Raw genomic sequence first — 24,009 nt, 5'->3', positions numbered from 1 at the left:
ATTTCCTGGTTTTCCCTTGGCCTGGAGTATTAATGATGATTTAGCAGCGATCTGTGGTATTCTGGGCATAGAAAGCTAGATGGTTGCTCTTGCCACTTTTTTATGGGGTGCAAGAACCATAGGAGGTGGGGGTCACTTGTCTTGAAACATTGAGTTAAAGTCGGAAGGGTTTGGTTCATTTTATGGGGTACCCAGGGCCTCTGGGGAGGATCGTAGCTAGAATTTTCCCAAAAAGCGTCTTCCCTGCTTGCTTTCTTCCTTTCCTCACTGGCCTGCATGAGGGATGATGAAGAGAAGAAAGGCAGTGTCTGGGTAAAGACCGAGAGGCATCTCTCAAAGCAAGCAAGAAGATGCTAGTGGACAGGTCATTTTACATTTGCTTACTTTTCATGCCAGCCTATTTGAGTCAGCAGCATAGAGGGCCAAATATTGAAGCCCAAACCCAGAAACCCCAGTTTTAAAGGGGGGAGGTATTAAGATCCCCAGTTGTCTCTCTCCTTCACATTTCGAAGCACTCATCACCGCTCAGAGGCCAGCCACCAAGTATTCCAGGCCACCAACCCGAGATGCTGGAGAAGACGGACTCCGGGGAATCGCAACACCAAACAAGGCCTGACTCTGAGAGCAGCAGCTCTAATTAACCAGAGCTGGCTTGCAGAGGTGCCAGGGATGACTGGCCACTCAGCCCAAAGAGACAGAGTGGCAGTAGGGTTATTGAGATTTGCGCAAAGCCCCCTTCAATCAGGCTTTCAAGATAATTAGGAAGCAGAAGGACAATTCATTAGTGGCCCGAGTCGATGGAGCTCCAGCCTTGCCTGAATTAACAGGAGTTTTCGCCTCTACTTGTATCTGCTCATTCATTTCCGGACAAACAGCACATAGTGTTTCTCAAACTTGTTGGCTGTGACCCACACAGTAAGAAATACATTTTACATGGCAGCTTGGTACACACACACATACACACACACACACACACACACACACACTGAAACAGAAGTTACACGGTCATACTGACCTTTCTATATATAATGCGCTCTGCTACGTTTTCCTCTATAGTATTCTATTCCATATTTTTAATGCCAGTCATGGGTCCACTAAATTGAATTTGCCACCCACTAATGGGCTGCAACTTGAAAAATACTGATCTATAAGTACACCTGTTTGTCTTGATATTTCATTTCCACCCAGAGAGTTTCCAGGTAGGCAATTTGTTTGGGATTTTACACTCCGATTATTTTGAGCTTCTTATATCTGAGATCCAAGACACATAGCTATTTTGCAGGACTATTGGGATTGAGTTATTGCTATTATTACTTTGAGCATTATTGCAGTTATAAATAGCCCCATGATTTCTGGTTAAAAAGGCAGTGGGGGATATAGATACAATTTCTAGTCAACTAAACGGAACGGGTGGAATTTCTAAAGAGCAGCTTTTTTTCTCTGGGTTTGTCAAGGAACTCTGTCTTTCTGGGAAAAGGGTCATTAGAAGAAGAACAACATATTCCTGTAAAGTTAGATTGGAGCCACATACCGGGACACCTGAGTCCTGGATTGGCTGGCTAGTGTGTGGTCTTGAGCAAGTCCTTAGCCACTGCGGTGGACACCATGGGTTTTCAAATTTAGTGCTCATTCCCCACCCTACCTTGCCACCCCCTCCCTCCTTATCCAGCCAGAAATCTGACACCCCTCATCCTCCAGTGCCCTTTGCAGCCAGACATGGCCACATGACACAGCTCTGACCAATGAAGTGTAAGCAGAAGTCTGATGAGGACAGGATAGTGCAGGGGAGCCTTTGGTTGTCTGATAAAAGGTATAGGGGTGCCTGGCTCCAAACCTTTGCTCCATTCTATCTGTTTTGAGTGGACATGACTTGGGGACCTGCAGAAACCTGCTAACAACAGTGTGTTGACAGGCATAATGATAAAAGTCAGCCCAGTAGGGATCACAGGAAGGAAAAATAGGGCCAAGGTTTCTGGTGGCTTCACTGAGCTCATAAACGTCAGCAACTGCCAGCCCCTGGATTTCTGATTATTTGAGAAAAAGAAATGTCTGTTTAGTTAAAGCACTGGTGGTTGAATTTTCTATTCCTTGGAGCCAAATACCTCCCTGGTTAATACAACCTGTCTAAGCAATGTCAAATAAGGACACAAAGAAGGGATGTCTCCAGCCCTACCTTCCTCACGGAGCTATTGTGAGGGTCAAAAGCAGGATTTCTCACTCTCAGCACTATTGACCTTTGGGGCCAGATAATTCCATGTTGTAGGGGCTATTCCTTGCCCTGTAGAATATCTAGCAGTGTCACTGACCTCTACCCATTAGATGCCAGTAGCATTCCCTCCCAAATTGTGACCATCAAAAATGTCCTTGGACATTGCCAAATGTCCCCCAGGGAACAAAATTGTTCTGCGTTGAGTCGCACTGATCAAAAGTAATGATAAATGTGAGTGAACTTTAAAGCTTAACATTTTGGGACACCTGGGTGGCTCAGCAGTTGAGCATCTGCCTTTGGCCCAGGGCATGATCCTGGGATCCTGGGATTGAGTCCTGTATCAGGCTCCCTGCAGGGAGCCTACTTCTCCCACTGTCTTTGTCTCTGCCTCTGTCTGTGTGTCTCTCATGAATAAATAAACAAATAAATCTTAAAAATAAAATAAAATAAAATAGGGATGCCTGGGTGGCTCAGTGGTTGAGCATCTGCCTTTGGCTCAGGGCATGATCCTAGATTGCTGGGTTTGAGTCCCAAGTCAGGCTTCCTGCACAGAGCCTGCTTCTCCCTCTGCCTATGTCTCTGCCCTCTGCCTCTCTCTGTGTCTATCATGAATAAATAAGTAAAATCTTAAAAAAAAAAATCTTAAAATTTCATGAAACTCCTAGGTGGCACAGTAGGTTAACTCCTGGTTTTGCTCAGGTCATGATCTCAGGGCCATGGGATCGAGCCCCCATGGAGCTCCATGCTCAGTGTGTAGTCTGCTTGAGATTCTTTCTCTCTGTCTTTCAAAGGGATTCTGCTCCTCCTCCTCCTCATGTTCTCTCTTTCTCTCTTTCTTTCAAAAATAAATAAATCTATAAAAAAAAATAACTAAAGGTTAAAATTTCCATGGGAAAACATTATTGTGCTTGGTATTTCAGTGCTTGGTATTTCATTTTAGAGTTTTTTTAGTTGTTAAAACTCAAAATTTTTTTTAAACTCAAAATTTTTTTAAATACATTCTATACTCAGTTAAATTTCCTTGCTAAGTGAAGAAAATACAACAAAGTTTCCTAAAATCCAAAGAAAAACCCAGCAAGCAATGTACCCAACAGGCCCATTTCACAGAAGAACATGAGTTAGGGTTAATGTGGCCAATAGGGGTGCTCTAGGGTATGTTGCATGTTGATTAAGAAATGACACTGAAGCAAGGCCATCCTTGCTTGCTTCTGAGCTTCTGTAATAAAGGAGTCTGGAAAATCTACTCCCGCTTCTCCAGATCTGGCAATGTTAAGACCAAGTGCACTGTTTGCAAGTTCTTCTCTCAAGGAATTGCCTTAAAACATTGGCTCTTTGGTAGAAACAAGCTTACTTTGGGTCAGGGATTCTCTTTCTTTTGGAAACCGAAATCTGTATGTCTTTTTAGAGCCCCCTAACCCCCTCCATTTCTTACTCTGTGTGGTTTGGGAGGAGCCACTACATTTCTAAGTGCCAGGGTGAGAGGAGACCTCGGTGTAAGCTGATCAGCATACCCCATCCTCTGACCCTTTGGTTCAGAGTTAGGCATACGGCCGAACCCGAACCAATTACAGACAGGCCCCGACTGTTGGGAGAACAGGTGTGGATGGAGAAACATGTAAGGCAGGGGAGCTAGAAGCCATTGCACAGATTAAGGAGTGAGTGTGCCTGAAGACAGAGCCCACAAAGACAGAAGAGGAGTGAGCCCAGATCCTGTTAACATCATTTGATGAGAGGCCCAGCCAGGATCTAGGGCTACCCAGGATTTCTTGGCTGCAAGACCCAATAAGTAAATTTCCATTTTTGCTTACGGTGCTTCCAATGGGGTGTCTTCTTCACACATAAAGCCAAGTCCACCCAGTAAAGCTAGAATGACTTCATGGAAAGTGGTCTTTGTTCTAGAACAGCCCCTAGGTGGGGAGGGACGTGCTGAGGCATGGGTGATATATTTCACTTCATACTACGAAACCTTGCCACATACTTAAAATATTGAAGAAGAGGAAGGAGAAGAAGGAGGAGGAAGAGGAAGATGAGGAGAAAGTTCAAACCATATAAAACATACAGAGAAACTCAGGAGTCTGTGTGCCCATGTATCCCTTCTCTCCCTGCAGAAAATATCAGAGATATATGGGAGACTTGACCCTAAAAAGCCACACTCTGGAGTCAGACATTAATAAAGATGTCTTTGGGGGACGTAGAAACTCATAAAACAGGATCTGGCTGAGTCTCGAGGTGCTGGTGGCAGCTTGCCCAGGGCCCGGCAGGAGCCACTACAGCTTCTGAAGCTCTAGAAATACGGGTTCTGTCTCGTTCTCTCTCACAGAGGATCACTGGACCCACATGGCACTGTCTCATGGCATGTGTTGAGCTTGCTGACAGAAGCTCCAGGCGTCCCACCTGCCATATTTTTGAGACCATGACAAATAGGGAAACCACAGTCACAGACGGCTAGGCCTCGTGTGGCGACTGCCCCAGCACAGGACAGCTTGCTCCTCTCAGAGCCCCTAGGGGTGTGAGCTCACTGTCAGCTCTGAGGCGGGTCAGGGTGGCCCCGATGTGACCAGCACTCCGGCCCCTTCTCAGACTCACTGGCTGCTTCCTGGAGTTTGCCCTTCAGGCTTCACCAATTCCATGATTCTACTTCTCCCTGTGGCTCCTGGCAAGATGTGTCCTCTCTGAGAGTTGCCACTGGTTTTGTGATTTGAGCCTCAGTCATTAAAAATGGTATCATACACGGGTGGCCTGTGGCTAAGAAATGTCCTCTCTGTCCTAAGGACACTGATGGGGGGCGGGGGGGGTGGGGGGCGGTATTTGGTCATGGCGACTAAGTGCCAGAACATCATTCTTTCGCACAGAAAGACTTGGGTTCTGACCTTGATCCTGAGATCTTGTGTAGACGAACTAACCTCTCAGAACTTCCGTTTCTTTATCAGAGAAAAGAGGTTAATAATCCTTCTTTCACTGAGATATTGTAAGAACTGTGCGCCCGGCATATCAAAACATACACTAGTTGCCACCATAGTAATTCTTGTCATTGTTAGGATTCTAGTCAAAGCTGTGGATTCACTTACGTGCTGACCCCACTGCAGGGCAGAGCTTAGAAGCCAGGCCCAGTGTCTTCTCTTGGTGCCCACTTTCAGAGGGCAGTCTTAGCAAAACCAAATGTGGGTTAGCACCAGTTCGAAATATGCAAGGGTTTCTTCCAAAGATCACCCCAAAATGACGGATCACTTTCTCAGATTCCCCCCCCCCGAAAACCCATCACACTTTACACACAGTAGGTGCTCAACTGCACTTAGCAATGCAACACTGTTGGTCAGCAAGGAGCTACCTATGGGGACCATGGGGTCTCCTTTGGCTAGGGATGGGCAGGGATGGCATTTGAATGGGCCTCAGAGCACCCAGGTGCAAAGGGCTCCTTCCCTTCTCCAACCTAATGTTGGGGTACAGATGCCAAAGCAGCTCCATCCAGAGCTCTGCTTCATAAATAATTGGTCAGACACAAGTTTGACTTAATCAAGAAAGGCTATGTAAAGCAGATTAATGACATTTTGATGAACTTTTCAACTCAATTTGAAAAGCCATGCTACGTTAAGCACAGTTTCCAATTACCCTCCAGAAAAACTCTGGGGAAAGTTGAGACCTCCCCGAAGTACAGAATGTACTCATGGAGAGATGGTGATCTAAACCACAGTCATCTCCTGAGATCCTTTCTACATTGACCATCAAGGGAAAAAAAAAAAAAAAACAATGGAACCAAACAAATGAAATGAGTTATCTTTCTTGAAGGAAATGATCCAATATGTTCAAATTGAAGATGCAAGTTAGCTCTATTGGATTTGTCATTGTAATTAAGAGGGGCCAAATCAAGATGAAGGGCCAGGATAAATCCTTCCACTAGACGTGCCTCGGTTTCCCTTCTTTTGATGGCATAAGGGTAGACCAGTTGCCTTCAGGATCTCTCCCCTGGTGTGGGAGCAGGCACTGTGGGAGGAGTCAGTTGACCAGCCTTCCCAGCAAAAATCTAGTTCCTCAAGGGCAGGGACTTTTGTCTGCTTCGAAGTCATCAAGGAGAGGAAGGATAAGGGCTGCCTGGTGGCTCAGTCGGTTGAGTGCCTGTGTTCAGCTCAGGTTGTAATCTCAGGGTCCTGGTTTCCAGCCTCTCTCTCTCTCTCTCTCTCTCTCTCATAAATAAATAAAATATTCTTTTTTAAAAAGGAGAGGAGAGAATGAACATCAATTAAATTTTTAAATAGTCTATTTAAGTGGTAAATAAATGTGGTTTTTGGTTTCCAGAGAAACAATAAAGGAATAATCAGGTTTATTTTATTTCCTTCCTCATTTTGGCCCTAGATGAAATGGCAAACTGAGGTTTCCATTATAACTGTGGGTCCATGGAACTTGTCTGGTCAAGTTAATTTCTTTCTTTCTTTTTTTGTTTTTTTTCAAGATTTTATTTATTTATTTGAGAGAGAGCACAAGCAGGGGGAGGGGCAGAGGAAGAGAGAGAAGCAGACTCTCTGCTGAGCAGGGAGCCGGATGAGATGCAGAGCTCCCCTGATCTCAGGACCCCAGGCGTCCTGGGCATTTTGGCATTCCTCTCTGACCAGACTCTCGTGCAGAGAAAGAGAACCATAGGCTACAGCATTTGGAGGATGATGTCAACAACAGTGTAAGTCACATCCTTGCTGCTGCTAAGTGTATGTGCGAGCTGCTACAGATTCACCCAGGGTCCTCCGCCACAGAGCCACAGCCTGAAATGAGCTGGAGTGGATGCAAGCAGGACCACAGGAGGCACACGCTATAATTTTTACTCTGAGTGGTTTTCTGAACCATGGTTCCCTTTCACAAAATTATTTTCAAGAAAAGTTTCACTAAACCTTTGCTGGCAAATAGCTCCCTGAAATATAGACATTGCTGCCTCTGAGCCTTTGTGTCTGGAAACCCTTCTTTCTCCCACATTCTATCCCCTACACTTCACCGGTTAAAGCAGAAGTTAAAAAAAAACAAAAACAAAAACAAAAACAAACGCAGATGCCTGTCGGGACCAGGTCAGGGCTCAGGAGACTGAAGCAGGCTGGGTGGGGGTAAGAAGGGACCCAGATTCCTCACTTGAGACTCACAAAGCAAAAGCCTCTGGACATGGCATGTTTGCTCTAAATCATCCGTGGGAAAAACCTCTTCTGACCTCACTTTATTTGACAGCAAAACTTGACCAGAATAGACGAGAGGCTACTTAAAGCCTTTGTTTATCTCACTTAAGGTGAATGTCCGTACTTTTTACTATAGAAATATTAGCTGATTGATTATGAGGGTGCTGCCTCAGCTTGCATTGGGGTTATAAGAATACATATAGAATATAGACACCATATTACCTCTCCCAAATCTAAAAAGGTCTGAATTTGGGTATGCCTCTGACTCCTAAAGTTTTGGATGTAAAACACGGGCATGTACAATAGGGAGTGGTGAGGACTTTGGAAAAGTGAACTTGGCGCCTACTTACATGAAGCATTGGCCAGCCAGCCGCTTGCTGCCTTTTGGGAAGGTCAGCTCAGTGTTGCCAGAGCTTTCAGTTTCTCAAAAGAAGCTGAATATACAGATAATGATGTGCTTTCCCTCCCCATTTGAAGAACACTCTGCAAACCAAATGAAAGCAGTGTCAATTTGCAGCTTGCTTGTTAGAATCATTCATAGAGCCTCAAATGTTCTCTATTAAGTGTGCCCAGAATCCCCATTCGTTATGGACTGAATTGTGTTTCCTCCACAATTGTATGTTGAAGCCCTAACCCCCAATGTGACTGTATTTGGAGATATGGGCTTTAGGGAGATCAGAGGGTGGGGTGTAATTTTGGTATCCTCAAAAGAAGAGGAAGAGACATCTGTGTGTGTGTGTGTGTGTGTGTGTGTGTGTGTGTACAGAAGCAGGCACATAAAGGAAAGGGGACACAGCGAGAAGATGGCCTCAGCAGGAAGAGATGCCTCACCAGGAACCAACCAACACGGGGGCACCTTGATCTTAGACTTCTGGCCCCACAACCATGAGAAAATAAATCCATTCGTCATTAACTTTCCCCTACCTCTATCCTCTGTTCTCAACAACTGTGTATTTTATTCCACATTGGTGATATGTTTCTCTTTTGTGTTGTCCTATCTGTGGCTAGCGGATTCCCTACATAAACCCTTCGCACAGTGCCTGGGGCATGATAAGGCATCTATAATTAGTGTTTACTGTGACTGTTATCATGTACTGTAGTTGCTGTGATGTTATTCTGGGGAGCACAGACAGGTCTCACACTTTTGTTTTTGGTTCTTTGGGTAACAAACTTTTAGGCTTCCACCTCTGGGTAGCGTGGGGAGAAGTCTCCTGCCTGAGGGTCTCTTGGAGGGGTTGATCCAGGACCAGGACCCTGGGCAAGTTCCTTGTCTCTGGGTTCTTCAGTCTCCTTAATGATAAATCCTCCTGTTTTCTTTCCCTGCCTCCCTGTCCCCACGATCGTCCTCCACACCGTATACACACACACACACACACACACACGCACACCTCCCCCCCAAAAGTACACACAGACACACACACACCTCCCCCCCCACAAATACACACAGACATGCACACACACGCACACTGGTGCACACACACAGTAATGGGGAAAGCAAGAGGATAACATAGCTAACCAGAGACTCCTACAGAAAGGTGGGGAGCCAAAGGGCAAAGGAAGAAACTGGGCTACAACTGACTTTTGGTGAGATGCAGATGAAATAGGCTAAGCTGGTAGGGGTGGCAGTGTCAGGGCAGATCAAGGGAAGGCACAGCCACCATACCACCTCCCCGCCACTGCCCTGGCCCAGGGGTGCTGCAGCAGTCTGCCTGGCACATGGCAGTCTGGTAAAGGGTTGATCCAGAATTCTTAAGTTCAAATCTCAACTCCTTGACCTTGGACAAATTTGTGAACCTACCTGAGCCTCCGTTTCCTCAGCCGTAAAGTAAACATTATAGCCTAGCTTCTTCACAGTGCGAGTGTGCGACATACATGAATGATACCCAGTAAATATATGGGCACATCGGCTGTTACTGCTTATGATGCCACATGGTCTTGTCACTTGTTGTGAAGCAACGACTGACTTTCAATGTATAGGGTCCCCTCTCGGTATATTGAACTTCCGTGTGGCCGTGGGATTCAGCTCTGTATGCAATGATAGTGCCACAGTATATAGGAACATTACTCTTCAATCTATAGTCTGCTTTAAAATAATAGTATAAGGACAAGTGTATCCTGTAACGGCGTCAAGGAGGAAAGGACACTTTATAGGGGCCAAGCGGCCAAATATCTTTACGCTGGTTCAGCCACCCAGCTCAGAGGGGCACAGGGGGTGGGGGTGGGGGGGGAGCAGATCCTTCTGGCAAGGAAAGTCTCCATGGGGCAATGACATCTCCCACCACCATTAGCTGCTGTGTTTCCCTACAGGGCTTCATGGCCTCTCCGTGCCTGGGCAAGTTGCTGAGTCCCTCTTCTCACTTTTCTCATCTGTAAAATGGAGCTGGTAACAGTAGCTACTTTATAGAGTATTTGGGAAAACTGAACCAGCCGACACATAAAGGGCAAAGCACAGAATAAAAATGCCTGGCACATTTTGGTACCCCAGAAATGCGGGCTAAGCCTTATGTTATTTTGCTTGGGGCTAAGGAGAGAGGACCAAAAAAAAAAAAAAAAAAATCTGTTGTGTCTGGGATCTTTGAAAACCCTGCAGGTCCTATAATGGGGACTCCGACAGCTGATTTGGCCTGATTGTGGGTCATCTCGAAAATCGGTTATTTTCATTTTTAAAAAAATTTGCCTTTCCTGCCCTTTGCCAACCTCACCAACACCACTGAAATCCAGCCGGGTGATTATCCAAGGATAAAAGCTTTTATCATGAAAAGTTTTGTTTGAGAAAGCAGGAACTGTGCTTCTCACTGCCGGCTTTCCTGCGCGCCGGGATTCTGTCCACACTCCTACAAAGGCCAAGATTATCTCTCTCTGTTAAGGGTTTAAAATCCTACAAGCCGGCCATGCAAGTGACCAGTATCAGATTATGATAACAAGATCATGTCCAGTTATAAAAACAAGTGTCTAAACTTTTCTCATGTCACTTTCGCCCGGGGTCCCTTCTGGGGGTGGGGGGGAGCTCAGCTCATTTTGAAGGCAGCGCTTTGAACTGAATTCATGGGGTATTTGCATAAGAAGATTTGAGGCTGAAGAATGGCCTGCTATTGCATCTGCCCATTAATATGCCTGCTAATTCAGCACATTGTAAGCCTATTGAAGGCCCACAAAGAGCTCAAATTCAAGGACAGTTATCCTATGGCCATTGTGAGTGCTTCAATTCAAGGAATATGTTCACTGGAGGAATACAGTTGTTACAATTAGATATTTTTCATGAAACATTATAAAGAACTAATGACAACCAGGAACACAATACTGCAACAACCACCAAAAAACATTCAGAACTCCATGTGTCAGCTTGCCCCTCTCTCTCTCTCTCTCTCTCTCCCTCTCTCTCTCTCTCTCATAATCTCCCCCACACTTATTTTCCCAGATGCAGCCGGCTGGAGATGCATGGAGACCTCTAGATGTGAAAGCGCGTTTATCTGCTCCCTAAATTTAAATAAAAAGCAAAATGAAATAAACAGATCCCGGCAGAAGAGGAGAAGCCCACATCGCCGGCATAAATAGTGGTTAATTTAATCCCGTTTATGAAAAAACGTCACACTGTCACCTCCGAGGGACACGCAAGGCAATATTTTAAAAAACGTCACACTGTCACCTCCGAGGGACACGCAAGGCAATATTTTAAAAAACGTCACACTGTCACCTCCGAGGGACACGCAAGGCAATATTTTAAAGCAACGATGAATTATTTGAGAAAGCCTCTCTTTTCTGAAGTTGAGGAAAGATGTTTATGCAGATCTAGGAAAATTCCAAACAAGCAGAGAAATGGTGCTGACTTGTGGCCGTGTTTAGGCGCCTGGGGGACAGTGGCATTTTTGTAAGAGAGTCCTCTCTCTCTCTCTCTCTCTCTCTCTCTCTCTCCCGCTCTCTCCATCGGAAGGGTACTTGCAAAAAGGCCTGGTCGGGAAGGCAGGCGGTTTAGCTGGGCTGGGGAGGCCAGCAGCAGGAACTTTCTAAGAAACTGGAGGCTAAAATGCTCTTTCCAGCGGGGAGTTTGGAGCGCCCGGCGCGCCCAGGGACGCCGGGGATTGGGGACATTGTCTGGGCATTGTCCTCGGCTCCCACTCGGCCGGCCATTGTCACAGGGGCCCATCAAGCCCCGGGCCTGAGCACCGGTTGTATTTTTCTCACTCTACATCCCTCAGAAAAGACATCAAAGACCAGGGAGATGTGCTTTTTGCTTTGTTTGGTGTCTGATTCTCAACATGTGGCTTCCCCGGCCAAACTTCGGCACCTTTTAACCTATTCTGTTCAGCTTAGGCCTGAGCTGTATTTGAGCATTAGGGAAACTATAGTAACCAATAATCTGCCTGTTGCTGAAAAGAAACTATGTATCTTGTCACACAAGAACTGTCGGACGATCACCGTCCTAGACCGGACCCTTTAGGGGCTCCTGGCTTTCTTTCCTGGGGCTCAGCCTGCCCCTCTGAAAAGGCGTCCGAACCCTTTGCCTTTCTAGCATGGAGGACCCGTGTTCATGTTCATTTATATTTAACAAATAAGGCATTGTCCCTTGCAACATATCAGCATTTGATTATCTATTACAAATGTTTTCATCAAGTCAGAAATGAGGCCTCTTAACAAAAGGGAGGAAAGAAAAAACCCCTTTGGTGCAACCCAGGGATGAGCCAGAGACTGGGATTTTCTTGGTGGGATATTTGGGTTCTTTGGCACATCGCATCAGACCTGTTGCACACAGCGCCACCAAAAAAAAAAAAAAAAAAAACTAGGGTGGTGGGGGGCCACCTGGGGCATCCCCTAGCAAGAGAGCTGAAGATGCAATTATGTGGACAAATGTGGGCTGAGCAGAGCCGTGTGGGGTATCTTTTGAGAATAAGCTCCAGAGCCTGACTCCAAAGGCTCAAATCCCACCTCTACCTCTTACTGGCTGTGCAACCCTGAGCAAGCCTCCTGAGGTCTCTGAACCCCGTGTTCCCTCACCTTAAAATGGTGATATCAACAGACCCTACACGGAAGGCCTGTAGAAGGATTAGCTGAGCTAATCGTTGGGACAGCACAAGGCCCAGCACACAGCAAGAGCTCATAAAGGGATGGTCGAAATTGTTCTTTCACGGAGCAAATACTGCACGGGTGGTACACAGGTTTGGGGGCAGGCAAATCCACAAGGAGGATCCAAATGGATAAATAATAGTGGCAACTATTATTATTATTGCATTACATTTCTACTGATACTCAAAGGAGGAGACAGACATGAAATAAATATGAAATATAAGAAAACTAACAGAAATAAGGAATCGCTGCCAAAACAATTACATTGCTTCAATAAGCAACTATTTACTATTATGAAGAATAATATCTCAAACAGAAATGAAGAACAAGAATGAAAATAACTAGGATAATAAAAAATGTAAAGCTTTGTAAATGAAAGCTTCACAGACCCTCACCCAGGATCCTGAGTGGCCATGGGAATGGGGCGAGGGGTGCAGATTGAAGGAGGTGCTGACTCTCAGAGACTTGCAAGTGCAGATTTTTGTGCCCCGGGAGCCCCATGGCTTCCCAGTCCCCTCCCCCTCCTGCTCCTGAGATGGGCACTGTGAAAAGTGTGACCTATTGACTTGCAGAATTTTCTCATTTTGCATACCAGCGTTTCACTGGCAACGTGACCTCCACGCAGACTGTTGCAGAGCTCACTTTTTCACTTATCCAAGATATTTTGGACATCTTTCCATGCTGAACCTGCATAAGCACTGCCCGATCCTTGTCTTTTTTTTTTTTTTTTCCTTTTTTTAAAAAAAAGTCTTAACTTTTTTGTTTGTCTTGCACTTAGGTAAGGCAAAAATGATTGGTGACCATGATTATCATTTAGGTACAAATCCTGTCAGGCTTTTTTTTTTTTTTTTATGCTTCTATGGAACTCATGATGGCTCACATTTTGCTGGATGTGTATTAAGAGCCTGTGATAAAAAACTTACACTGTATTGACTCAGTTTTTAGAACAACTAGTTGAGGCTAGTGGGTGTCAACATCATCCTCATTTTACAGAAACAGAAACTGAGGCCAAGAGTGAATTTAAGTAACTTGTCCCATCGCGAAGCTACCGAGTCCAGATCACAACCCAGTGTACTTCCCGGAGCCTATGCCCCACCCCCCCACAGGTGTGTTAGGGATGTGAACTCACACTGTGCGCACACACCCATTTTACAAAGACACCATGGTGCTCCGCATATCGCCTGAAAACACTGTTATAACCGACCTTTGCTTTACAGACAGTGACATTTGCTGATGGCAAAGCGGCCCATTGCTTGGATGGATGGATGATGATGTACTGAGGTTGTTTCTGGTTTTCTGTTCTATCAGGCAAACATATTGCCTGTGGTCTGGGAGGGTTTAAGAAAGCTCAGGGCTCAAAGGCCGTGGTCTTTCGGAGCAGCCGTGCTCACACACAAAGCAAACACTTGTCCTAGCAGCAACAGGTGTTTACTATGATCCCTCCAGAGGTGCACAGTGAGGCTCAGAGAGTCTATGATATGACTGGGTCAAGATCATGAGTGAGTTGGCCAGGCAGCTAGGTTGAAGCATATCCAAGAAGCACCAGATCCTGGCTCCCCAGGAGGTCTGGTAGAAATGTCCAAGTTGGAGCACCCCCTTCCTGAGCCAGATACACAGGGAGAGCTTAGGGCTGGAGCATGAGCAACAGGCACCTCCTCCTCATGTTTCCATAGGTAAGGCTTTTGACAGTGACCCAACCAGATGGGCAATCAGATCTTTTTCAGCCAGCTCTGAGTTTGGGACGCCAAGCCTATCAGGTTCTTGCTCTTACCATATCCCTGAGCTCTGGAAGGCAGCCCAGCACCCCTTCCCTAGCCCCACTTGGCAGATAGGAACCAGAGCGGCAACACCACTGATGTGTCCCCTGTGAATCCTGTGCTCCCCTAAACCCCAACTCAAGCTGTCTAATGAACCCATCTTGGTACCTCTCTGCTAGCTCAATGTCATTTGGAGCCTTTTCCTGCTGCCTGGGTTGGGAAAGATAGCAGCCTTGTCCTAGCTGCTACTTGTCCCTTCACCTTGCTCTCTCCACCTCAGTCTTCGATTAAAGGCCAAATCTCACTGTCTCTGAGACCCTAGGAATCACCCAGACCAATTGGAAGATGCAGTTGTTTGGGGAGGCTGAAGGACAGAGAGGGTGAGTGACTTGTCCAAGGGCACAGAGCATAGAAGTGGTCAAACGAGGACAAGAAAAGGCCCAGGGCTCTCTTGACACACAAAACTGTGTTCACCCAATTACATATTTAACAGATACTTATTGAGCACCCACTGTTATACCAGGCAGTGTGCTAAGCCCTCAGGATATAAAACCAGATGAGTCATGGGGTCTACCTCTAAAGAACTGCAGAGTCCTACTGAGCAGGTGGACATATAAATTACAAGAATAGAGAACTCTGATGGGCTGGAGCATTAGTCAGCTTGGACTGCCATAGGAAAACACCATGGGTGGGGGACTTAAACAACACAAATGTGTTTTCTTATGGTTCTGGAGGCTGAGAAGTTTAGGATCAAGGTGTCAGCCAATAGAGTGCCTGATGAGGGCCTCTTCCTGGCTTGTAGATGGCCACCATCTTGCCAGGTCCTCACATGGCTTTTTCTCAGTGTGGGCGAGTGGCCCACATCAAGGTCCCAGTTTCATCAGATTTGTACCTCACCCTTAAGACCTAATTTAACCTTAATTATCTCCTGAAAGCTTTATCTCCAAATATAATCACACTGGGGGTTGAGCTTCAACATATGAATTTGGGAAGGGCATCATTTAGTTCACAGCAGTTAGTAATAAATACAATAATAATAATAATAATAGTAATAGTAATAACTTGCATTTATTTAGAACTTCTGTGCCAGGCATCATGCTAAGTACTTTATATACATATATAGTTTATTCCTCCCAGGTACCAAAGGGGTCTGAGCTACCATCATCCCTGTTTCACCAATGGGTTACCTGGGTCCGCTAGAGAGTTGAAGTAACTTGTTGCAAGGACACACGGGATGACCCCACAGCACGCCCCCTCCACCAGTTCTGTGGGGGGGAGGGTGGGGAAAGGTTCACAGAGGAGGTGATACCCTAGAGAAGTTTTGAGGGACCAGGAGGAGCAAGTGTCAACCCACGTTCCCTCCCTCTAAATCCGGTGACATGTTTCTTTTCCCAACCCACCTTTTCCTTTCAAAAGTTTGTAACTGTGGCCAGGCCGGGGGTGGGGGTGGGGGGTGGGGGGTGGAAATGCTGCATTTGCAACCAAGTCTCTAGGCTCCAGACTTAAGTTCGCCTGCATTAAGTGCTTTCCCAGTGACCCAACACCGCCTGGCAACTGGCCGCCTTCTGCTTTTGACAGCTTGGCATATTTGGTCATTTACTGGGTGCATGTGAAGATCAAATGGGTTAAGATTCTTCTCTTTAAGCAGCAGGGTAAAGAACATCAAAAAGGTGTACATTTCATTTCCCCAGTTTTGATTAAGTCAAGCATGAAATGAAATGTAATACCCTCAAGTGGCCGGGGTTTACACCATTCATGTCGTTACTTCTGCTTCAGGAAGCCCAATCAGCCCTGGGCGAGGGGAACAAGCTAACAGAGTTTTAGGGTGGCCAGATGGACGGGGTTTACCGTGGTTGAAAAGGCAGCTTAGTGCTTGCCTCTTCAAGCCAACTGTGTGAAATCCTGGTGTGGCCCCTTCCCCTCTGGCTGGCCCACCCCCCCACCCCCCACCCCCTGGCCCGGCCTCCCTCTCTGTGCTGTTCTAGATGGAGCAGCCAGTTCCCGGATGCCATAGCGTCCATCCAGGGCTGCTCTGCCTCTACCCTGAGATGCTTCCTGGTCCAACAGGCAAGAAGAGGATCCCCCCACCCCACCCCTTCTCCGGCCTTGGAGTGTGTCTGCTGGGACAGGGTGGCCCTAAGAGGGAATTAGCATTCAAGGAAGGACTACAGGCCTGGGTCCCTCCCTGGATGCTGTCTGGGGAACTCATTAATGAGTAAACTCATTGTGTGGGAAATGGGGGGAGGCGGGCACCCTTTTGTGCCAGGTACACTGTCCAGCCCTGAAGAGGTGAACCCAGCCACCTGACCCCATTTGGTCTAGCCAAATCCTAAAAGGTGAGCTGGGAGCACCAAGTAAAGATTTACAGGCCGGCCCTGGGGTTTACCAGCTGACTCAACTGAAGCTGAAACTAATACTGAATCAGTATCAGGGAACATTTTTTTGCAAGTAGAAGCCGTTGTATTCATTGGTCCACTTTTCGCGAGCCGGGGGATTGTTTCCTATTGGGAAGCCAAAGTTATAGTGTTGGCTTCCGATTATAAAAAGAGAAAACTTCAACCGAACTTACCAAATGTCTACTTAAATATCTAAAGAGGGAGGATGATGTTGCTGCCTCTGAAATTTAACCCTTGTCCGATGGTATCTAAACAATGAAGAATCAACCAGAAGAACACAGTAGACCATTCTTTTCACGAAAGCATATTGAAATGCTGAAAAAAAATTAAAAATGTTTTCAGAAAAGATCTTTGGAGTTGAAGAAATCCTATCTAAGGTGCGAGGGGCAAGCATCTTATATATCGGATAGATTGCTGCGGGCAGGGCGGTGGGGGGGGGGGTCCAAATTCAAAGCTTCGGGAGCTGGCAAAGTTTGGAGACAAGCCAGGCTTGGCAGTGGGGAGATGTTGTTGCTCTGCGGCCACAGGCCTGAAATCGGGGGGTGGGGTCTGGGGGGGGGGGTGCGGTTCTGAGGCTGGAAAAGACCCATTTTCCAGAGGTGCTTTCTGGAAGGTTCTACGCCAGGCTCAGCAGAAAGCTTCAGGCTCTCTCAACAGCTGGAGGAGAATAGCAGGGCTTTGGGAAGAACTTAATAGAATCCTTAATGCCGCTAACAATCCGCTGCTATTGAACTGCATTAAGTAGATATTATGGAAGGACAAAGAGATAAATAGCTCGACATCACCCTCATTCGCATGCGGCCCCCGGCCGGGACCATTTTATGGGCAGCACCATTGTTCCTGCACTCCCCAGGTTAGCTTTAACTTGCAAATGATCCCCTGAAAAGGAAAAGAGAAGTGGTTTTCTTTTCTTCTCTCCTCCCCCACCCTCCCTCCTCTCTCTCTCTCTCTCTCTCTCTCTCTCTCTCTCTCTCTCTCTCTCGTTTCTGTCTCTGGCTCCTTCTCTCTCAAAATGCCCCTCACAGAAAGAAAATCATTTTAGGCCGTAAGAAAATGAAAGGCATTGTTACCATGGCCTGGACCGTAGCAAATGAGATACATCACGGGCTCGGGAGCTGAAAGCTACACTCGAGCTGTTTTATTTTGGTGCTTTGGAATGTGGTCCACATGAGAACATAAACAATGCTAAATCTGTATGAATTAATAGGCCGGGTTTGACATATTTCCCTTTGTTTGAGGCCAAACAGGCCGGGGGGTTGGGGTGTGGGAGGAGAAGGAGAAGGGAGAGGAGAAATCTTATTTGATTAAAAAAAAAAAAATCCAATAATCCAGCTGAATAGGAGGAGTGCGCGTGGCCACCCTCCTTAAGACGGGCCTTCAGAATCAATGGCCAGCCAGCGGCCAGCCCGTGGAGTCTCATCACTTGCTATGATCAAAATGCTTTTTTGAAAAAAAAAAAAAAAAGAAGAAGAAGAAGAAGAAAAAGAAGAAGAAGAAGGTCTCCGTAGAATTGTTTGCAAACTGCAAAGTGCTTCAGCGGCTGACACGAAAATGCTGGAAGCCGGAAACCTATTCCCAGGCAGAGGCCTTCCCTGTCACCTTGGTGGGTGAATAATTGTGCCTTTTGCATACGCCTTGTCATCAGCAGCAGGAATGAGGAGGCCCCGAGGACCGCCCTGGCAGCGCGGGTGTTGCACCAGCAGAGTAAATTAAAACACGGATTACAGCTAGTATGATTGGGGATGACAAGCAGGGCGGGTGTAGCCACAGAACGAGCCGTGTTGCCCATATGGTCCTCGGGAAACCCACGCAGCGCTGCTTTCTCCCCAGCCTGCTCCAGCTGCCCGGCTGAAGGGGGCATTTAGGAGGCCTCGAGCCATTTTCTGGAACTGGGAAAATCCGTTTCCCTTCTTTGCAAGTTCAGAAATGCCACCAGCTGCCACCAGGTACCAGGAGGTTTAAGTGGGGAAACCCACCCACCCCCATCAACCCCTACGTGGGTGGCACTCAGGGGAAGGTGCGTGGTGCAGGTGGCCAGGCCAGCAGGCAGGGCCGCTCTCTTTTCTTGCTTGAATTCAGAGAAGCAACATTCTGGGCCATTGGAAACTAGGTTAAGGTGGCACCCCTGCCCACGTGGTCGCCACTATCGTGGGAGCCGTAAGCCAGGGCTGCCTTGAGAACACCACTTAGTAATCTGGCAAATGTTCATCAAGCTGGTCCTATGTTCTCAAAGTTGTAGGTGTCGCTCCAGGACCGGTGTGAACAGCTTGGGCGGGCAACACCCTGTCAAGATGCCCAGGAGGGACCAAGTAGGGATGAAACCTCCACGCGATGTCCACCAAGCCATTGCTCCCGTGTGGGGTAGCATCCCCGGGAGGAAGGGGTGTCTTTCCCGTTTTCCACGAATGCACCATCTGGGCATGCAGTGGCCCTGTAGACGGTGCCACTTTGCTCGGACTCTCTGGACAGGTCTGATCATCAGTCCCATTTTACCGATGGGAAAATTGAGTCTCAGAGAAGTTCACCATTTTGCCTACGTCACATAGCTAAGAAGCGGAGAGCTAGGACCCCAACCCGCGTTGTCTGAGTCCAGAGCCTGTCCCTCTCAACCACCTCGTGGCATGCGGGGAAGAACAGGATGAGCCGGGGAGAACTGGAAATTACCTCTTGCCCAGAAGCTTCGTGAGCACAGGGGGCTGGAAGCACACTGTGGCCATGGTTCCTGGCATCAGGACAGGTAGAGGGAGCTGGAAAGGGGGGGGGGGGGCGACAGGAAAGGCTGAAAAATGCACCAGGGACAAAGCAGGGTGAACCCTGCCAGGACATCAAGAGGAGGGTCACTTCCAGCAAAGCCCAGGAGTATCTTCCAGGCCTTTGTGATTTCTGCACGGCCCACACCGGAGTCCTGGGGTGCTCACACACGCACTCCAACGCAGGGCACTTGGGAAACCAGGACCAGTGGACAACAGGCTCACCTGCCCTCCTGCTGAGGAAGCATTTTCACTCCCATCCTCTATGACAAGGGAGCATCACAGGGCAGCCTTACCCTTTAACCGCTCCTGCTAAACTTACCAAGTGAAATAAATCTTCTAGCACATCTTCTGTGGAGAAAATTCCATACAACCGGATCTTTCTCTGCGTGTCGTCAAAGGTCAAGGACTCACGTGTGAACTCCAACCCTGAAAAGTCACAAATTACATCTCATTGACTTGATTCCTCCGTGACCTTAACCGTGTAGCACGAGGACAAGAAAATACCTTGTCGGAAATGTGCCGTCAGGGGCGTAAGGATGGTAGGGGTGGCACACAGAACATTTGTCTTTAAAAGACTCAAATATCAGAGTCAGGGAGGAGAGTCACCTCTGTCACCACTTGGACATCAAACAGGGGTTTCATAGTGCTCCAAGATGAACTTCCCTCATCTACCCTTGGCTTATCGTCTCACCAAAACCAGCCCTGGCACGTACCTTGTCTCCATAAGTGACGAGTCCATCTTTCCAGTTGCTCAGGGCCAACACCACGGGCCTGTCTTTGGCTCTTTTCTCTCCCACATCCCACATCCCCTTCATAGCAAACCGTGGCAGTTCTACCTTCAAAGCACGGCTGTCCTGAAGGGTCCAAGCCCTCATCATTGTCCAGATAGTTGTCATATCCTTCTAACAGCTTCCTGGTTTTTACCTGCTTCTACATCACAATCTTCGAAAAGATTCTTCAGCTCAGAACCCTGCCATGGCCTCTCATGTCACTCAGAGTAAAAGCCAGAGTCCTCACCAGGACCTGTAAGACCCTACTTTCTCCATACCCTCGTCACATCTGGGCTACGGCCACAGTGGGCCCCTCATGGTGTGTCCCATGCACTGCAGGCATTCCTGCTGCAGGGCCTTTGCACATACTCGTTGCTCCACCTGGGCTGTTCTTCCCCCAGATATGCATGGGCTTTAGGCCATCATTTCCTGCCTTTGCGGTTCTTCCCAATACCCCAGCAGAGAGGTCTTCCCGGGCCTCCCTAAGAGAAATAGCCACATCACTCCCACATCCACATCACTTTCTCTTCCCCCCACACTCAGCTCGCTTTGTTTTACTTCCTAACACTTCTCCAAGTAGACTTTGTTCAGCTTATCTGCTAGTTGGGAGATAGAGACCAGGAGTACTGGGCTCCTTTATGCCCTTCTCAAGCCCAGACCCGAATCACAGGCCCAGGGGTTCAAACACTGGGGTTTTTAGGAGGAATAAAAAAAAAGGGACCTGGAACATTTCTGGAAGCCCCTTTATTCTGTGCTGGGAGAGAGAAGGAGGCCTTGAAGGGACAGGTGCTCTCACAGAGAATCTACTTAAATCACTTAGCAGAGGGCCTGGCACATAGTAGGTGACCAATAAAGGTACACATTCATCGTTGTTATTTTTATTCCCCGATTCTTGGATTCCACACAGATCAATTAAAAAAATTGGCAAAAGCTTAAATTTGGGGTATCTACGTTAAACAAGACAGTGATTTACCAAATACAAACTTTTTCTTTTCTTTCTTTCTTTCTTTCTTTCTTTCTTTCTTTCTTTCTTTCTTTCTTTCTTTCTTTCTTTCTTCTTTTTTCTAAACACAACCAAATGCTTAAAATTGATATACCTTTAAAAAACTTTGTTCAGGGCAGCCCCCCGTGGCTCAGCGGTTTAGCACCGCCTTCAGCCCAGGGTGTGATCCTGGAGTCCCAGAATCGAGTCCCACGTCAGGCTCCCTGCATGGAGGCTGCTTCTCCCTCTGCCTGTGTCTCTGCCTCTCTCTCTCTCTCTCTCTGTGTCTCTCATGAATAAATAATAAAATCTTAAAAAACAAAACAAAACAAACAGACAAAAAATATTGTTCAAACTGAAAAGGCTATGATAACCAATGTAATACCCAACCCTACCCTGGGTCTTCTCTTGCAGGGGGAAATTTCTTCCAGAAACATCGCTGAATCCCCTGAAACACAGATGATAAAGGAGATAAAAGTTATTGTGGCCAGGTTCATCTTACTGAAGTTGAAAACTATATTGTGGCTAAGTGAGAGAACATCGCCGTTGGTAGGAAGTCTCCAGGAAAGTATCTGTGGGTACCTAAGCTGAGCTACAGAGAGTAAAGAAACAGATTTGGGGTGTGTGAATGTGTGTGTGTGTGTGTGAGAGAGAGACACGCACAAATGTTGAAGCAATGAGATGAAATATTAAAAGTAGGAAGATGTAGGCCAAAGGAAGGGGTTTTCTTTATACTGTTTTTAGTTTTGTAACTTTTCTGTGAATTTGAAATTATTTCCAAATAAAAAGATTTAAAAAAACCAAAAAAACAAAACACCCAACAACGACCCAAACACTGCTTATGGTTCAGGACTTTCATGTCACAGGACTTGCATGTTATTTTTAAAAACAGGAGGGTAGGATACCTGTGCAGATTAGTTGAAAACATAGGGAATTTGCTTATCGACCTTCAAATCAACAAAAGAAGATAAAGTTCCAGCTGGTAATGAAGAAGATGGGTGTTCTGTTGGTTAGTTTTTGGTGGTGGGGAGGTGGGGGGGCTTTTTGTTTTTTGTTTTTGTTTTTTTGAGTGTTTGCAATGCCCTCAAGACTCTGAAAAGTGAGGTTTCATCTTAAAGTATGAGAAAACTTTGGAAGATTGTTAAATGAAGCCTGCATTGAGATGCTTCGAGACAGGGAGCTTCTTTGAAGTAGTTTAGCATTTCAGAGCTTCACATGTTAATTGTATGCAAAGAAATAAAACACTTAAGCAAACTTCAATCTAAGGAGATTTGCATAAAGGATTAGGACCCATTGGCCCTCCAAAACACTCTTCCATCTGAAAATGGGTGCGCTGGGCTCTCAGATCCCCCAAATTTCTTTGTGCTCTCACTGAAGTCCGATTTAATCCCGCTTTCTTCATTTACACCTTCTCCCCAAACCTCCCAGGCCTGTGCTTTGAGAGCTAGGGATCATTCTCCTCCCTGGTTGAGGGGGGTTTTTCCTTCATTAATTTCTCTAAGAAGATTACCGAGTGCTTGTTTGTTGTTGTTGCAGCAACTAATTTCCCTAAAGCTCTTTGTTTTTCCAACTGGTTTACACTTTAATGCCCTTGGATTGAATTTCAACAACAAGGGATCAACTTGACCAGCTCTCTTTAGGAAGAAAACAAAAACTGGAAACTTGGTGTAAACTATTTTCATCACAGGCCTGCTTTAAAAAAAAAAAATACATATTCAGCCCTCTCGACAGTTTTCAAAGAGATGTGTCCTAATTAGCATATCATTCAGGCACTGTTTCCTTTCCTAAGTCAAGGTGACCTTCACTGGAACGGAATTTCTCTAATTCCACTGGCTAAGTGATGTGAAAAGTAACATCCCACAGCATCCTGTCGGCAGAGCGGGCTTTCAAACATTTGGCCTGTGTTTTCTTTCTCTCCTGTTTGTTTGTTTCTCTCTTTCTAATATGCTTCGCTTTTAAGAGCCCAAGGTTGAAGCCGGATGGCAGACACCGCTGCAAGAACTTCAATATTGTGACATTTTGAAAGTGATCAGAAGACTGTGAGTTAGATCTTGTTTAGAAATCCCTTTTTACCAGGATAATTGTATGGAAGCTAAGTGGTAACCCCCTTCACTCTGATTCACAGCCATTTAAACATTTGTGCCAGTTAATTACCATAATTGGTTTGTTTAATTAGCATGAGGAGCACAGGCGCTTTCGCACACAGGGACGCCTTTATTTGCTGGGAGATGCCGCCACTGTCAAGCACCCCAAGGACACCAGCCTGGCTATTGAAGGCCTGAGTTTGGCTTCAGGGCTCTGGGGACTTGCTCTGGCCCTAAGTACCTTGAAGATTGACCCTTGAACTTTCTAAGCCTAAAATGCTATTGATAGTCTGTACTTGATCAGAAGAAAGGAGGTGGGGGGGGGGCGGCAGGGGTGCCCTGTGGCGGGGCTGGAGCTCAGCAGACCTTGGGGGTTCACCAGATTCATAGGCAGTGTGCCCGGGAGTCCCTTCTGAAGGCAGGATCTGGGGGACCCCGGGCTGTTTTGCTCAAGGACTGTTAGCCCGCACCTGATGAGGTTTTCTGCTCTGAGTGCAGCGGATGGGAAACTCCTGGCCAAATTCTCCAGCCCAGGAATGACTGGGGAGAGCCTACTAAGTGCAGAGTAACCTGCTAATCGGAGCATCACCCATCGGGAGAGATGGTAGAGGCGGAATTCAGATCATCCGGGTGTAAGACCAGCATCGGGCCCGCCCTGGGTGAGAATGGCAGGGAAAGTTCGAATCAGGATATTCCATTTACAACGTGCAGTTTTGTGTCCTCTTCTTTTCAAGATTGAACTGTAGGACCCAACAGGTAAAGAAAAACCTGTCATGCTTTTAAAGTGTTGTGAGTCTTTGGTTGTACCTTGCTATCGATTTGGGACGGGGTTCCTCCCTAGGATAGT

At 46.7% G+C, this 24,009-nt stretch overlaps 1 long non-coding RNA gene across 2 annotated transcripts in view; it reads left to right on the top strand.

Annotated features, from left to right (window-relative positions):
* The window catches only part of LOC144313479 (uncharacterized), a 56,973-nt gene extending 35,181 nt beyond the window's left edge, over positions 1 to 21,792 (top strand). The window contains exon 4 of one of the 2 annotated variants that reach the window (XR_013379116.1): positions 21,493 to 21,792. This is a non-coding gene — a long non-coding RNA (uncharacterized LOC144313479). Of the gene's footprint in view, positions 1 to 10,777; positions 10,890 to 21,492 lie in introns of those variants that run through there. The other variant, XR_013379115.1, reaches the window with a different exon arrangement.
* The last annotated feature ends 2,217 nt before the right edge of the window (positions 21,793 to 24,009 follow it).

Source organism: Canis aureus, chromosome 5 (genome assembly GCF_053574225.1).
Source record: "Canis aureus isolate CA01 chromosome 5, VMU_Caureus_v.1.0, whole genome shotgun sequence".
NCBI lineage: Eukaryota > Metazoa > Chordata > Mammalia > Carnivora > Canidae > Canis > Canis aureus.
Note: the sequence above shows the minus strand (reverse complement) of the source record. Positions and strands in the feature narration are given on the sequence as shown.